This window comes from Lolium perenne, chromosome 7 (genome assembly GCF_019359855.2).
Source record: "Lolium perenne isolate Kyuss_39 chromosome 7, Kyuss_2.0, whole genome shotgun sequence".
Taxonomy (NCBI): Eukaryota; Viridiplantae; Streptophyta; class Magnoliopsida; order Poales; family Poaceae; genus Lolium; species Lolium perenne.
The window spans coordinates 290877903-290895170 of NC_067250.2; the positions used below are offsets into that span (position 1 = coordinate 290877903).

General features: G+C 47.1%; 1 long non-coding RNA gene across 1 annotated transcript; it reads left to right on the plus strand.

Moving 5' to 3' along the window:
• Positions 1–14710: 14710 nt before the first annotated feature.
• Positions 14711–16348, plus strand: LOC127316973 (uncharacterized). Its single transcript, XR_007860736.2, has 5 exons — positions 14711–15253; positions 15616–15783; positions 15857–15957; positions 16121–16184; positions 16297–16348. It is a non-coding gene; the product is annotated as an uncharacterized lncRNA (long non-coding RNA).
• Positions 16349–17268: the final 920 nt, after the last annotated feature.

Consider the following 17268-nt stretch of genomic DNA (forward strand, 5'->3'; position numbering starts at 1 on the left):
CTCGCGGATCTTGTGAACCTTCTCTTCGGCTTCTCGGAGAATATCTGGTCCAAAGACTTGACTCTCTCCTACTTCCGACCAATTCAGAGGGGTACGGCACTTCCTTCCGTACAATGCTTCGAAGGGGGCCATCTTCAAGCTGGCTTGATAGCTGTTGTTGTACGAGAATTCTGCGTACGGCAAGCAGTCTTCCCACTTAGATCCATACTCTAACACACATGCCCTCAACATATCTTCCAGTATCTGGTTGACTCGTTCAGTCTGTCCATCTGTCTGCGGGTGATAGGCTGTGCTGAAATTCAGCCGGGTTCCGAGTCCTTCATGTACTTTCTGCCAGAATCTGGAGGTGAATTGGGATCCTCTATCGGATACTATCGACTTCGGTGTTCCGTGCAGGCTGACTATCCTTGAGATATATAGCTCTGCGAGTCTCGGTCCTTGATAGGTGGTCTTGACGGGGATGAAGTGGGCGACTTTGGTCAGTCTGTCGACCACTACCCAGATGGAATCATTTCCTTTACTAGATTTGGGCAGTCCGGTGATGAAGTCCATTCCTACGGAATCCCACTTCCATTCGGGAATCTGTAGGGGTTGCAACAGTCCTGCGGGGCATTGATGTTCTGCTTTGACTCTTTGACAGATGTCACACTTGGCGATGTAGCTTCCAATTTCTCTCTTCATTCCATGCCACCAGAATTGTTCCTTCAAATCTTGGTACATCTTGGTACCTCCGGGGTGAATGGAGTAAAGGGTGTCATGGGCTTCTTTCAGAATAACTTGCTTCAACTCTGAATCTGACGGCACACAAAGGCGTCCGTTGTACCATAGCACTCCTTCTTCATCAACAGTGAATCCCGGTGCTTTTCCTGCAGCTATTTGGCTCTTGATCCCGTCAATGCTTGCATTTCCCTTCTGGGCTTCCTTGATTTGACTAATCAGGGTGGGTTGGAGTTCAATGCTTGCGAGAAATCCTTCACTCACTAACTCCATTCTAAACTGTTCAAACTCTTGAAACAGGCTAGGTTGCTCTTCTGCGATCATGGAGTTCAATTGGCACGGCAGTCTACTCAAAGCATCCGCTACCACATTGGCCTTGCCGGGGTGGTAGTGAATTTCCATATCGTAATCCTTGATTAGCTCTAACCATCTTCTCTGCCTCATGTTCAGCTCCTTCTGAGTGAAGATATACTTCAAGCTCTTGTGATCTGAATAGATCTCGCATCGATTACCCATGAGGTAATGACGCCATACTTTCAGTGCTAAAACCACGGCTGCTAGCTCTAAGTCATGGGTTGGATAGTTCTGTTCATGCTGCTTTAGTTGCCTTGACAGGTAAGATATCACTTTCCCTTCTTGCATCAACACACATCCAAGACCAATCTTGGAGGCATCACAATACACATCAAATGGTTTGGTGATGTCCGGCATGATCAGTATTGGGGCTGAAGTCAGTCTGCTCTTGAGCTGTTGAAAGCTCTCTTCACACTTGTCGGTCCATTCGAACCTCCGGTCCTTCTTCAACAATTGAGTCATCGGTCTTGCTATGCTCGAGAATCCTTCAACGAATCGGCGGTAATATCCCGCCAATCCGAGAAAGGCACGGACTTCGGTCTGAGTGGTTGGGGCTTTCCATTCTTCGGCCGTCTTGATTTTTGCGGGGTCAACGGCAATTCCTCCGGCTGACAAGATATGACCCAAGAATCCTATTTCTTTCAACTAGAACTCACACTTGCTGAACCTGGCATACAACTGATGCTCCTGAAGGGTATCTAGGACCACTTCTAGATGTTGCTCATGTTCTTCTTCGGACTTGGAGTAGATGAGGATGTCGTCGATGAAGACAACGACAAACTTGTCCAGGAAGTTCATAAAGATCTTATTCATGAGATTCATGAAGTAAGCGGGGGCATTGGTCAATCCAAATGACATGACATTGTACTCGTACAATCCATATCTGGTGGTAAAGGCAGTTTTGGGGATATCGGTGGCACGAATCTTCAGCTGATGGTATCCTGTCCGCAGATCAATCTTCGAGAATACTTGGGCTCCGGTCAGCTGGTCAAACAGATCTTCTATCTTGGGCAACGGATACTTGTTCTTAATGGTGACATCGTTAAGCTTACGGTAGTCCGTAACCAAACGAGTGGCACCGTCCTTCTTATCCACAAACAAAACTGGCGATCTCCAAGGTGACGCACTTGGTTGAATCAGACATTTGAATAGCATATCATCCAGTTGCTTCTTCAGTTCCACTAACTCTGCCGGGTTCATGCTATAGGCTCTCTGGGCTATAGGTCCGGTTCTGGGGATTAACTCGATGATAAACTCGATATCCCGATCTGGGGGCATACCGGGTAGATCATCCGGAAACACATCAGGATATCGACAAACGACCCTGATCTGATCCAAGGTGGGTTTGGCTAGGCTTTGATTGCAGGTGAACTTTCTGGGCAGTCTTTCAGATATGTGTTCGACTATTATTCCGGTGCTACTAGTCATGGTGATGGCCTTCTTGGCACAATCAATCAGTCCATGATGTTTCGCCATCCAGTCCATTCCCAGGACTACTTCCAAACCTTTGGCTCCCAGAACAATCAAATTTGCATAAAATTCTATTTCATGTATTCTGATTGGCACATCTTTGCAAATTTTTCTAGCTTTAGTTGTTGATCCGGGTATTTGAACTATCATGACATGCTTCAAACTGATGGGTTGAATCTTACTAGTGCATGCAAAATCTTCGGTAATGAACGAATGCGATGCTCCAGAATCAAACAGCACTCTTGCAGGTATTGAGTTAACAGAGAACATACCCAGCACAACATCTGGGGCTTCCTGAGCTTCTTCTGCATTCATGTGGTAGAGGCGGCCGTTGCGGTTGTTCGGGTTGTTGGGGGCGAACTTTTTGTTGGTGGTGACACGACGCTGCTGCTGAGCAGGGCCTGAGGTGTTGGCGGCAGTCTTGGCGAGCTTCTTGGGGCACTCATAGGAGAAGTGCCCCGCCACTCCGCACTCGTAGCAGTTGTAGGTGGATTTGTCCTTGGGGGTGATGGGAACAGCATTGCTCCCAGTCCTCGGAGCGGTGTTGGAGTTGTTGTTGGGGGCGCGAGGTGGAGTGCGGTTGAAGTTGTTGTGGTGGTTGTTGTTGTTGTTGTTGTGGTGGCCTCCTGGCCTGGGGTTTCCTCCACTCCGGTTCTGATAACTCGGACGTGGATTCTGCATCGGGGGCTTGTTGTTCCTTGGGGCGAACCCTCCACTTGAGCTGGGGCGATACTTGTGGTTATTGCTGGGTCCACTCTGGTTCATCATACGGCGCTTGCGGTTCTCATTGGCTTGGTGTATCTTCCCCTCCATCTGAATGGCGGAGTCAACGAGGGCTTCTAAGTCGGCAAAGGGGATATTGATCACCACAGTCTGCATCTCATCATGCAGTCCATTCAGGAACCTTTCCTTCCTCTTCTCGTTGGTGTCGGTCTCATCCGGGGCGTACCTTGACAAAGTGAGGAATTCATCGCGGTATTCCACCACGGTTAGACGGCCTTGCTTCAGTTCCCTGAACTCATCCCTCATCTTCTTGATCAAGCCCGGGGGCACATGATACTTGCTAAACTTGAGTTTGAAATCTTCCCAAGTCATCATTTGCCCCGCATTTAATGCGCGGGCACTTGTCCACCAGGCACGTGCAGGTCCAGCCAGATAGTGGGTGGCGAACAACACCTTCTCGTTGTCCTCCACTCCGGCAACCTCAAGATTGTTCTCCATAGTTTGGAGCCAATCATCAGCATCGAGGGGTTCCTCTGTCTTGCTGAACACCGGTGGGTTGGTGTTTTGGAAGTTTTTCAGCTTCGACCCTGGGTGGTCGTGGTTTCCGTGGCCTTGATTGCCCTGAGCAATCTATTGAAGTGCAGCTAGGTTGGCTTGCCGTTCAGCTCTCTCAACTTCTCTATCAGCTAACATCTGTTGCAACATCTGCATCATCGCCTCCTGAGTCATGTTGCGAGTTGGAGGTGCCATCTGAACAGGGATATGGATAATGAGACGAGAGGGAAATTGCTATGGCTCATTTTGGGATAAATTCACATAATCTTAAACTTGATTCATAAAATACTAATAATATTACACACACAAACATAGTCATGGAGGTAGCAAATATTACAAGCCAACAATCCGGAGGGTTTGAAGAACCCTTTCAACAATCTACGATACATGGGGCGGGTACAAAGGACCAATACATCTCATACTACGCAAGTGCTCATAGGGGGATGGAAACTATCCATCGATGCGGAGAGGGAAGGTGGTGTCCATCCCGGCAGGCAGGTGCTGGTGGAAGTCCAGGTCTCCCTCTTCCTCCTCCTCGTAGTCGTTGTCGTTGCTGACATAGGAGTAGCCATCCCCTTGGATGTCTTCTCCCTCGCCCTCTCCTTCCAGTATCTGGAGCTGCTCCGCCTGAGTGGCGATGGTCTCCTTCAGGACAGCGAGCTTGGCCTTGAGGCGGTGGATGGTGGAGTCCCTCTTCGCGACCAGCTGGCGGAGAGTTCTACGCTCCTTTGCGATGACCTTGATGGTCTCCGCATACTGATTCAGCTGGTGGTGGGTGTGGTTGGCGGCGGAGCGGGAATTGTCCAGCTCAGCACGAGTCTCGAACAACATGAAGTCGAGATGATCCACGTGGTGCCTTAGCACGGGGTGGAACGGCAGGCTGATGGGCAGCCCAAGAGAGGAGTGCCTTGCAAAGTGTGCAAAGCTCCCTCCTTCAATAGCCACCGAGTTTTGCCCGCACAGACGAGCGAGAGCCTCAGCACAGTTGTTCTCTCGGAGAGAGAACTGAATCTGGCGGAACATGGGTGACTCCGGCTTCCCAGGGAGGCTAGCCATGATGAGCCATTGGAGTTGGCCCCCAACTTGGTCAGCGATCTGGCCTCCGTAGAACACGGGAGGCGAGCGTCCGAGGAACTCTGAGAGGGCAAACAGATCCCTCTCAAAGATCAGATCCCCACCGTTCGCCAGATCGTACACTTGGGTCTGGATGAAGGGCTCCATCGGGATGATAGGCTCCATCTGTAGAGGGATTGATAAGCAAGTTAGCAAAGTGCAAGTGTTCAAAATTTTAGTTGACTTATAAATAAGAGCATGAATTGGCTAGTTTGAAAAGATTTCAAAGGTAAGGTTATGGTTGTATTTTTCATAATTATTCATTTCGGTATATTTGAAACTAAGTTTGTCAAACGTCCATTCTAACTAGGGTCTCCTAAGGTCAAACAATGGCTCTGATACCAACTTGTCAACACCCGGATTTTTAAGTCCAGATGCCTATTATGCCGTACATCGCAATCCCAGAAATAATGTTTTTGCGAGACATAATAGTAAGTAGCATAGAGTCATCATTTATTACAACACATATTGTCTTACAACCATAGATCACATGATCCAATATTACACAAATATATTGTTCAACAACACACTTAGTAGCGGAAGCGAAGTAGTAGTGGACTATCTATTCCACAGGCAACGCTTGACGTTAGAAGACGATCCTAGTTATCGTAGACGTCCTGTTGTCCGTCATCCTGATACTGGTGCTCTCCTTCATAGTCTGGCATTTGAATAGCCAGGGCAAAGCCATGAGTACTTTTAAAGTACTCGCAAACAAACTCTACAATAATTACTCATTAAGTGTAATAAGGGGGTGCTAAGCTCTAGGTTTATTTGCATAAAGCCAAGTTTTAGTTTGATAAACATTTAGTAAAGCCTTGTCATGTGCTAGACTAACTCAAGTGGGAACATTAGTGTCATTCCCACAACTCATATTGATTCACCACAATATCACCTTTCAATTCACCATTCATTTTTAGGATCAAAACATATTAATGATAACGGAGATAGTATGGCCTTTCCAATCGTCCGTAACCGTGGACACGGCTATTCGAATAGGTTTAACACTCTGCAGAGGTTGTACTCTTGTGCCACAACTTTTGATTACATCCGTCGAGGATAACCCCGAATCATCGTAACACAGTACGCGGATCATCAACCATAACCTTTCACTTATATATGCTAGTATGAGCACCTCTCCCCATGAGCTTGGCCTCCCGGTGAAAACCGCAAACCCGGGAACCGCACAGGCTTGGGCCGTACATTCACCTCATATTAACATCATTCCACGCTTAACGGAGGCAGCCTCGGCGTAACCCCTATGATGCTTGTTTAGAGGGAACCCATACTAAAATACACAAGTTTCTAGTTAAGCCCTACCCATAATCAGGTATTGTGGGGGTACTTGTATAATTGGAAGGTATCGCATTCCAACCCAATCATCGATTTTATCAAAAATCACCATCTTCTCTTGTTCAAATCCACCTCCACTTTACTTTCTTTCAAAGTCATTTCACTTCACCATGTTCCCATCTAGAGTAGTCAATTTTAATTGATTAGCACTAGCAACTATATGAGGGGTGCTATCTAGCTTTGAGTTGTGCTAATCTAACTTCAAGTATTGTTCTACTCTAGACCAAGTGAATCATAAATCAAAAAGTACTTTGAAATAAATAAGCAAAAAGTAAATGTAAGTAAAAAGCATGGGATAGGTAATACATAAAAGTAAAGTGTGATGGTGCCTTTGCTCTTGTAGAGCTAAGCACTTGTGTTTAGCAAGGGTTAGCTTGCCTTGAGCTGAGTAGTTATCGAAGTTCTCTTCTTCTTCCTGTGAGTAGGCCTCCTCCTCTTGGTATTCCTCGTTACTAGCGTCTATATACGAATATGAGGTATAAATACTAAACCAAGCTCACATACTAACTAGAAACACTCAAAAGAGTTCACACATTAATCCTATCATCAATCAAACATGGCATGGTGGATTATTTGATTAGTCTTTATTTAAGAGAAGAATAATTTCCTCTCATTATTCCTATTTCTTACATTTGGTATGTAGATACTTAGAGAAAATTAATTTCTTCTCATTACCTCATATTAAGATTTAATCTCTTCATATAATAATCAGGTATGAAATATAGGTTGACCCAAAGTCAACATTTCATATCTATTATATGTGAGTATAATTTAATTGAAGTGCTACACTTCACATAGTTTTAATACTTAACATTTAAATGAATTAAAATCTCTAAGTAATAATTATCAGAGGTTCATTAGCCTAAGTCATTCCCTCTGGTTGTATTACTTAGGATCAAAATTTAAATGAGAGAGTAGCTCTCATACTATTTGTTAAATTTGAATTTCAAGTTTAATTGCTCTAGAATTGACTACATAGCCATTTAGTTTGATCTAGTCCATGATCATACAAACAACTTGTCTATGTTATTGCATAATCAATTAGAGGACATCATTTGTGATTTATTAGAGTTGGAATCAATTCAAAATCAATTATGGTTAAATTTTGAATAAAGTTTGAATGTACCAAAATCCCTCTCTTATTATTTTTATCAGATTAGTTCTACTCTAAATTTGGAGGTGGGACCAGTGGCATTAGTTAGATAAATTCTTGGGCTTTCCAACGGTATAAAGTTTGCTAAATTTGGTTTGGCAGATTTCAAACTATTCAAAATTTACTAAGTCATCTGCAGGACAATTTGAATAATAATTAAACCTAAGTTTGAATTGCTGGGCTAGGCGGGAAACACTACTGGGCCGAAACAGGAATTAAATTCACTGCGCAGCCCAACACGCATCTGGTGCGCTTGGGCCGCACTGACGAGGTGGGGTCCACCTGTCGGCGACGTTTTAACCAGCGAAACGGTACGCAGCATCTAAGCCGTAGGATTAGAAATGAGATCGACGGCGTGTGAGCGTCGTCGTCTCCGGCGAGAGGCGAGCTCACTGGCGGCGAGCCTAGGGGGTCGGAGAGCCTACCAGGCCGTTGCAGGTGTCTGGCAGAGTGCGCGGAGAAGTTGTTGTCGACGAGGAACAGCCTGGTGCAGTGGCGGCGCTCGGGGAGGCTCCAGGCGAAGCAGGGCTTCCGCGAGCTCCGGCGGACTCGAGCTCGCAATTCGAGCAGCTCCGGCGGCGACTGGTGAAATTGAGTGGTGGAGGAGGCTCAGTGAGGAGAGGGGAGTGGATTGTGTGCAGAAGGGAGGAGCCGATCGCCTCTATTTATAGGGTCGAGAGGTGGCCGCGGGGTGCTGTGAGGGAGCGGCCATGGCGCGGTGCTTGGGGTGCTCGAAGGGGCAAGTGAAGGACGGCATCGTGTAGGCGTTGTCCTGGCGATGCTCTAGGTGCAGCGGGCGCAGCGAGAGGACGACGGGCTCGCTCAGGAGGTCGATTCGAGTGCGGCAGTCCTTGCGGTAAGATTCCGACGAGGACGACGGTGACGAGGCGGCCGCAGTCACTCGATCATGTCTAGTGGCTAGAAGGCGCAGAGGCGGTGCTCGTTCCAGGCGTAGAGATGCAGGGGGTGGAGTAGGGTGCTCGAGCGCACGGCGTCCTGGCGCGTCCAGAGCGCGGTGAGCGCGCGTGCTGGCACGTCCTGGCACCGTTTTGGACACGCGCGTTCCGGCCAATGGCGTTCGTTGGAGATCGAGTGCAAGGTACTGGCGTGATCCTTATGCTTCAGGGATGCTATTGGACAAGATTTTGGAGAGAGAGGAGGGCCAGAGATGGAGTGGCCAAAGGTGGCCGGCATGGCAAAGTTTGGCATTGTTTAAGCTTGTTGCCATGCTTTAATCGACGGGGCAAGGACGAGTAGAGGTGCAGGGGATGTAGGAGAGGGTGATCATCACAAACCAAAAGTGGTTTAGCCCAAAATCTGCTGGACAAAGAGGTGTGTTGCATTTCAGATTCTATGCCTGCCAAGTGTTCGACACAATGGCCGCATGAACTTTGAATTTGAATTTCGAAATTCTTTTTGGTGGAACTCAAACATATTAAATATAGGTTAGTTTGGTGGTGGTGGGGTTCAATTTGGAGTTGTTTTGCAAAATGGCAAATGTGACATGATCTTCTCTTTATTTCAGCATCACTACTTGTCACCTTTATACTGGTCAACCTAGTCAACTCTAGCCATGGTGGTCAACATCAAAGTTACTCACCTTGACATGGTCTTGGATGACATGGCTTTGGTTGACCAAGTTTAGTTTAAGAATTTAGAAAACCAGAGGGGTAAAGTAGTGAAGAAAATATTTTTGGGCCATATGACCATTATCATATGTATGTAGAAATTTTGAATTCCTTGTGTTTGATTCTTGATCCAATGATGCAATTGTGTTAGTTTATCATATTGAAGTATTTTACAAGCAAGGGAGCAAGCAATTATGGCCTAGGATGAAGAATTGCATTTTGGCATAATGTGTATGTAAGTGAAATATGGGTTTTTCCCATTTTCTTCATTTCTCCTCAATTTAGGGTTTGATGATCTTTGTTAGGGTTCAAATAGCAATTGTTAATCATACTAACACTCATCATGGCAATTGCACAAAAGAAAATCACTCAAAAGCATGAAACTATATGTGGCACTATATGCATAAAAAGTTTTTGTTTGTTGCAATTTTTGAGTAATTGAAACTCTCTCTTGATTTTATTATTGTTAAAACTTGGGATGTTACATCCCATCTCGGGGGATTCAGGAGATCGCCTCCGGCACCCTGCCGGAGAGGGGAATCATCTCCCGGAGGACTCTACACCGCCATGGTCGCCTCCGGATTGATGAGTGAGTAGTTCACCCCTGGACTATGGGTCCATAGCAGTAGCTAGATGGTCGTCTTCTCCTTATGTGCATCATTGTCGGATCTTGTGAGCTGCTTAACATGATCAAGATCATCTATCTGTAATACTATATGTTGTGTTTGTTGGGATCCGATGGATAGAGAATACTATGTTATGTTGATTATCAATCTATTACCTATGTGTTGTTTATGATCTTGCATGCTCTCCGTTATTAGTAGAGGCTCTGGCCAAGTTTTTACTCTTAACTCCAAGAGGGAGTATTTATGCTCGATAGTGGGTTCATGCCTCCATTAAATCTGGGACAGTGACAGAAAGTTCTAAGGTTGTGGATGTGCTGTTCCCACTAGGGATAAAACATTGATGCTATGTCCGAGGATGTAGTTATTGATTACATTACGCACCATACTTAATGCAATTGTCTGTTGTTTGCAACTTAATACTGGAAGGGGTTCGGATGATAACCTGAAGGTGGACTTTTTAGGCATAGATGCATGCTGGATAGCGGTCTATGTACTTTGTCGTAATGCCCAATTAAATCTCACACTACTCATCATATCATGTATGTGCATTGTCATGCCCTCTCTATTTGTCAATTGCCCAACTGTAATTTGTTCACCCAACATGCTATTTATCTTATGGGAGAGACACCTCTAGTGAACTGTGGACCCCGGTCCATTCTTTTAATCGAATACAATCTACTGCAATACTTGTTCTACTGTTTTCTGCAAACAATCATCATCCACACTATACATCTAATCCTTTGTTACAGCAAGCCGGTGAGATTGACAACCTCACTGTTTCATTGGGGCAAAGTACTTTGGTTGTGTTGTGCAGGTTCCACGTTGGCGCCGGAATCCCTGGTGTTGCGCCGCACTACATCTCGCCGTCATCAACCTTCAACGTGCTTCTTGGCTCCTACTGGTTCGATAAACCTTGGTTTCTTACTGAGGGAAACTTGCTGCTGTACGCATCACACCTTCCACTTGGGGTTCCCAACGGACGCGTGATGTACGCGTATCATGGGGCGCCCCAGCCCAATAGGGGCTGGCCGGACACCCTCCCCCTCATATAAGGAGGTGGGGCGGCTAGGGTTAGGTTTAGTCTAGTTTTGATTCAGATCATGTAGAACCTTGGGTTCCAGTTATCACCATCTCTGCGGGGTTGGCTCTATGACGGCGTCTCGGACGATCGTCTAGTTATCCAATAAAGATGTGTGAGTTCTTGAGTTGTCAAGAGTAATCATATATGCTTGAGTATCCTTGAATCTGTCAAGGGAGTTCAAGATCTATCGGTCCTATGGATCATCAAGGTGCATCGTGAAAGATCGAGAAACCTAATCCTCATCAAAATCCCCTTATTCCCGACGGTGCATTCTAATACCCGATGGCCCGTCGGATAATACACTAATAGCCGACGGTACCATTAAAGACCGATGGTTATCCGCAACCTCTCGGGTATGGCTACTAATACCCGACGGTATAGTGTATTGCCCGACGGGAAGAAACTAACTCCCGGGTATTCATCCCGATGTCCGACGGTGCAAAATAATAGCATTTTTTATTTTGAAAATCAAAATATTAGAAAATATAAAAACTAAAGTTACGGGAGATAGGTCTTTAATGTGAGGCCTCGATGTGATTATACATTTACTTATTGGAATATTTACTTATTCTTTTCTTTCACAAATGGCATATTTACTTATTCGGGACATTCTATATGCAAAGATCTAAGAAATCAAAGTAACTGGGAACATAGGATAACTCAGTAGAAGTTGACTTTCGGTGAGAGTAAAATCAACGTGACCAATAGAATGGGAAATTTGTATATGCTGATAAGAAGTTATACCGGGCCTTTAGGTAAGGAAAACCATACAATCTATAAGAGGCAGATATTTTCTCAAAGAAGACGCTGAGGTCTATATGGTCTATATGTCTGATGTGTCGCTAGCCTACAGTCTAAGATCAACAGAGGAGCTCGAAAGGGGGAACAATGATGTACTTACCATGTAGCAGATCTGAGCACGACCACCAATAGGATAATTCGGTCCTAGAGACGATCACCGAGTCATGAAATCGGAGATAACATAATTAGTAAATGGTAAGAAATATATATAAAAATAATTAAGATGCATCAGAAGCTTGGGCATTTAAATACAAAAGATGAAATGCTGCACCTATAAGGAAACATGGAAAATTGTAGTAGGGTGATTTTATTTAATCTATTTTTTCACATAATGTGCAAGTAGTAGCAAGAGGTTGTTATTCATCTTGATGGCCCAGTTGACACTATACTATTGACACTATAGTCAAATTCAAAACGATGACATATTAACAATGGGGTAAAAATCACATGGCAAGACAAATTTACATTAACCAATACTAACAAAGATTGACTAACACTTGAACTTCCAGATGGAGTTTGCGTTGACATGGAGTAAACAGTCTGAATCACCTACATAGTTTTCATAGTCTTCAAATATGTTTATATATGAGTTCACGCAACGGTCTTGTTTCAGCCAAGGGATGTTCAGAAGGAAGTTCACAGAGTATTTGGTTCAGCACCTAAAGGATGTAGAAAATAAGGACGGGGTTTGCCTGCGCCGCGAGTTTGTGCCCATCCGTGCGCCCGCCTAAATCTGGCGGATCGAACGACTCCAGGCGTGGCTTCTTTTCCTCGTTAAAAAAACAAATTGGAAATACAAACCAGGCGATGCATGGATGAAGCGGTAGACTAGATGGACGTCGGTGGCTGTCGGAGCCGGGCGAAGGCGGTGGGTCAGGTGGACGGACAGTCGCTTACCTACCCCAACTTCGTCGCAACTACATGAACCCAGACCTTCCCGTCGTCCTCACGGGCATCACGTCGTCCTGGCGATTCCGTGAGGATTTGGCGCTCGCCGGACCCGACGATCGCCGCGGCCCCAATCAGTGCTACTTTTAAACATAAGGCCAGACGGCCCGGCTTTATATATAAAGCCATAAGGCAACCACGAGTTTCGACGAGTACATAACCAACACACCGGCTCTCAATCCCGACACCACGCAGTAAGACATACACACCGCACATCCAACCTCCCCATAACGAGTCCAACTCGACTATTACATAAGATACCAAGGAAGATACAGCAACAGGCTCCTCCTGCTACGTCCAGGTCTCAGGCTCCTGCTCGAAGTCTCGACTGCAGGCTCCTAACCTCGCCCATCAGCGCATCCAGCATCTCTCGGTCCCTTGGCTTGACGAGGACCCTCCACCTCTTTCTCGACGGTCTTGGCGTTCTCCAGGTTCTTGTCCGCGGCGAGTAGCTTCGCCTTCTCCAACACCGACACCGCCGACGCGCCCTTGGTGTGACGCGCGCTCTTGCGGACGGCGGACGCGGGCGTCGGGGTCGCCTTGCGCGCGTACGGGATGGCCATGGAGCGTGGTCCACGCACCAGCGGCGTCCCCACCTGCACCTCCCTCTGGAGGTCGTGCGGCCTTGGCTCCTGCAGTCGTTGCACCCCACCCAGCTCCGTCTCCGACCTCACCATCTCCACCTCCGCCACCTGACTCTGCTCAACCACCGCCGGTTCCCTCTCCACAGGCCCAGTCGTAGTCGCCAACTCCAGCCTAGCCATCTTTGCCGGTGGGCCCTGCGAGGGAGGGCTATCCACCGACCAAGAGGACGCCGGGTCAGTCACATTGGAGATAGAGGACCCCTCCAGGCCGGCCCTTCCCACCTCAGCTCCCTCCGCCATCAGAAGCTCCTTACCTCCACCAAGAATCTCGAGCGCGGGTAGGGAGAGGGCCGCCGCGTCCCCCTTCAGATTGGATCCATACTGATCGAACTTGGGGGTGCCCGTCCCCTTCCCAAGAGGAGGTGCCGACCATGACCCGAGCTCGCCAGCTGCAGTGCCCTTGGAGCCCTTCCCCGAGGTGGTCCCCGCCGAGCCCTTCTCAGTCTCTTTTCCCTTCTCTGTGTCTTTGTCTTTGCCGTTGTCTCTGTTCCTCCTCCGCCTCCCATGCTTGTTCCACTCGCTGTCCGTGGAGAACTCATCCGAGTCCTCATCCTCCTCATCACGGCGCGGAGGAGGTGGTGGCGGTGGCGCAGCGCCCGATCCACCCGCACCCCTACGAGGCGGTGTCTCGGCCTGCACACCCACAGTGAACCCTTCACCGTTTACGAACACCTGAACTGTCCCCTTAATCCTCTCCGGATAGCGGCACTGGAATCTCATCCTAACCGGCTCCGTGTCCCTCTTCATCAAAGACAGCTCGTCCACATCGATCGGTCTACCGACCATCACAAACGTTGCCATGAGGCGCTCCTTAGTCATCAGATCCTCCGGCACTCCCGTCATCCGCACCCAGGTCGACGGAAGGACCACCGAGGGCCTTGGCGCAAGAAAGGCCTCACGGATCTCCGTGTCCGTCTTGCTCAGCGGAAGGTGGAGCTTCCCACTGCCGGTGCTCAGCCTCAGTGTCTCACGAGACGGGAAAGCGACGGAGAATTCCACTTCCGACAGCTTTGTCCCCTTTGGAATTAGCAGCATTGTCGATTTCATAAGCTCGCCAGAGACTTCACGGAGACTCGTAGGAGACCTCACTCGAGAATTAGCAGCGTTGTCGATTTCATAAGTTGCCTAGGATTAATCTTCAATTTAGTTCGCAAAGTCATCGATTGTTCCGATGAAATATGCAGCCACTAGAATTTAGTTTGCAAAGTCACCGATTGTTCCGATGAAATCTGCACTGATGGAGGGCGAGTATTAAGGAGAAATAAATACAGTGTTTTTTGTGTTTATTTTTAGGCAGAAAAGAGATGCGTGTGAGGAAAATTATGTGGGCCGTGGGATTGAGAATTTCTCCTATAAATGTTCCTAGACTACCCGGCCAACCAAGGCACCTGAGAGGGGCAAACGTTCGTCCACCGTTGGATGCAAGCAATCTTGCTTTTCACCTCAGCCATCCATTGCGGTAATTTTTTCGTCACCAGCTTTCTGCAAATGAATGCATGACAATTGGGCCCAACCAGGTGTGGAGCCGACAGGAAGAGACAGCCAGAACAGCTCGTTCGCGTGAACTTCCCAAGCGCGCGAGGGGAAGGGGTGAAAACCTAGATCGGTCAGCACTCCCCAATCGCATGCCTCCTCTGCTCCTCGTCCAATCCCCAACTCCTCCTCTCCTCCCCAATCGCCGCCACCCCTCCTCCTTCCCCAATCTGCGCTGTTTTCTCCCGCTCTCTAGCGGGAGCAGCGCACGACGGAGGCGGCTGCACGCGGCAGCGGCGGGGCGGCGATGGCTGGACGCGGCAGCGGTCGTGGCAGGGGCGGCCGGGTGCTTAAGAGGAGGGAGCACGGCCCATGAGGTGAAGCATGGCCAGGAGGTAGCCGCCGCCGCCGCCTCGTGCCTCACATCAGGAGGACCTCACATAAGGAGGCAGCGCGGGTGCGGGCGCCGCCGTTGCATAGAGCGCCAGGAGGACACGGTCGCCACCACTCACGGACGTCGACGTGCCAAGAGTGACAGGCCGTGGCCACCAAGTTCTTCTTCCTCTCCTGGCATCCACAGGCATCCCTGAGCCAGCCTGATCGCCATCAACCTCTCGGTGAGCCACGCCTCGATCTCGTTCGCCATCTCTTCATTTTTGCGTCAGTTGCGACTCCACAACGTGTGCAGCGACCTACTGCTACGCATGGCCCAGATCCACGTCGTGGGGAGTGTTTCATAGCCGTGTGCTTGTAACCACCCGACAGATCTAGCTGGTTGCCAACAATCGATCCACCTGTTGGTGTGCCTGTTTCAGTTAGTTATATACGGTAGCATAATAATCCGGCAGCTAGGCTGCCTGTTTTAGCTACCTCACCGTACAAATTGATCAAGCAGCTTGCCTGTTTGTTTAAGCTAGCTAATTTTGACGATTTGTAATGTCTGAACCACGCCCTATTTTACACTGTCCTTTATTTGCAGAGAATGGTTTTGTGATCTTTGGCATTAATTAAAGAAAATGCTAAAGCGTATAGAAGAGTGGTACCTGTAATCATGGGATGTTGTTGTTTAAGCTTGCTAGAATGTTCATGGCCCTGGGTTGAGAAGCAGCGCTCGTCACGGCGAGCAGGCTGATTTCAAGACGCCAAGGTGGGCTTCTAAAAAATCCCAATTCCAATACATTGTTTGGTAACAAACGTTTGAATGCTCATCGACCATTTAGTTAGGGCCCAGGGTCGCGCAGCCTCCGCCTGGCGCTGAGCTCCGTCCATGGAGCCGCTCGCCACATTGTCGTCTTGTTGGTTGTCCGTCCTACCTCTCCGGGTGAGCTCTTCCTTCTTATTTCTTCCCCCTATTCTAATTTCCTATTTCGCAGCCATGAAGGTGGATTGCCCAGCCATGGCTGTGAGAGAGAAAACCATAGCCGTCTCCTTTTCACCTCTGATTGTGTAATAATAGTCTTTTGCAATCTCTGTGGATTTGGCAGTGGCCCGTTTCGATTTCATGTAGGGTGATGCCGCATACCTTCAGCTGCTCGCAAGTTCTCAAATGTAAGTTCTCCTGTGAGGTGATGTCGGCCGTCCTCCCTTATCATTCTTCACATCATTGTGTCAGCACACGTTGATTTCATCATTCTAGGTAAACAAATTTGATTTCATATAGGTAAACTTGAGGGCTGGAATGGGGAGAAGCGGGAGGAGGTCTGGCATGACAGGATGTAGGTAAACAAATTTGATTTCATCATTCTACACATCACTAATTATGTCAGCACAATTCACTCACCGATGCTGCAACACCATGATTACCCTCCTCCCTTTTATTCATTCACCATGAATGCAGATGCATTTCCTAATTACCATTGGTGTTTTTTAGTTGCTTGAATAAGATCTTCATTACCTAATCTTATTTTTAAAGGTGTGATTTCCTGGCTGCAGATGGGTGACACATTTTGGTGCAAATCGGACTTATGGACAAATTTAACTACAGCAACCGGCAAATGATGCAGCATGAGGGTGATTGTCTTCTTAGCGTAAGTATTTTATCATATCTCTATCAATGATCTCCTCACATACAAATCATACAGTATACTGTTCTATACTTTTTCCTACAGAAGTCAGACTATTTGTTCTTCTTGGCATATACATTTTGACTACATGAACTGAGTTTCTGATACAGTTGCCATTTAGGTTGAACAATTCATACTTTGTTGCTCAATTTGGGCTTGATATTATGTAGGTCTTAAATTATTTCTTAGTATGTATGTTTTTGCTTGAATATTTATCTGCGTTGTACATTGCTTTTGAAGGCAAACTGATGATATGTTGTTAATTATTAAAGCACCCAAAGTTCTAATGTACCACGAGATTTTTGCAAGTTAGTAATATTGCATTTCTATGACATTTTAACAAACAAATTTTCATCTGTATATTGGATCTATCTTGCTATAAATTGTTGTTATTTCTTAACACAATCTGTTCAGATCTGAGGAAGAGAAGGAAGGCCCCAAGGTGAGTGATTTTTCATCTCTTACTGCTCTATTAATAAGAGACTTGCACGTCACGAAAAGAACAAGAAAATATGGGTTTTATGATGCATGGTTAGGAATATTTTGAGTTAGTTTATGTTCACGAAAAG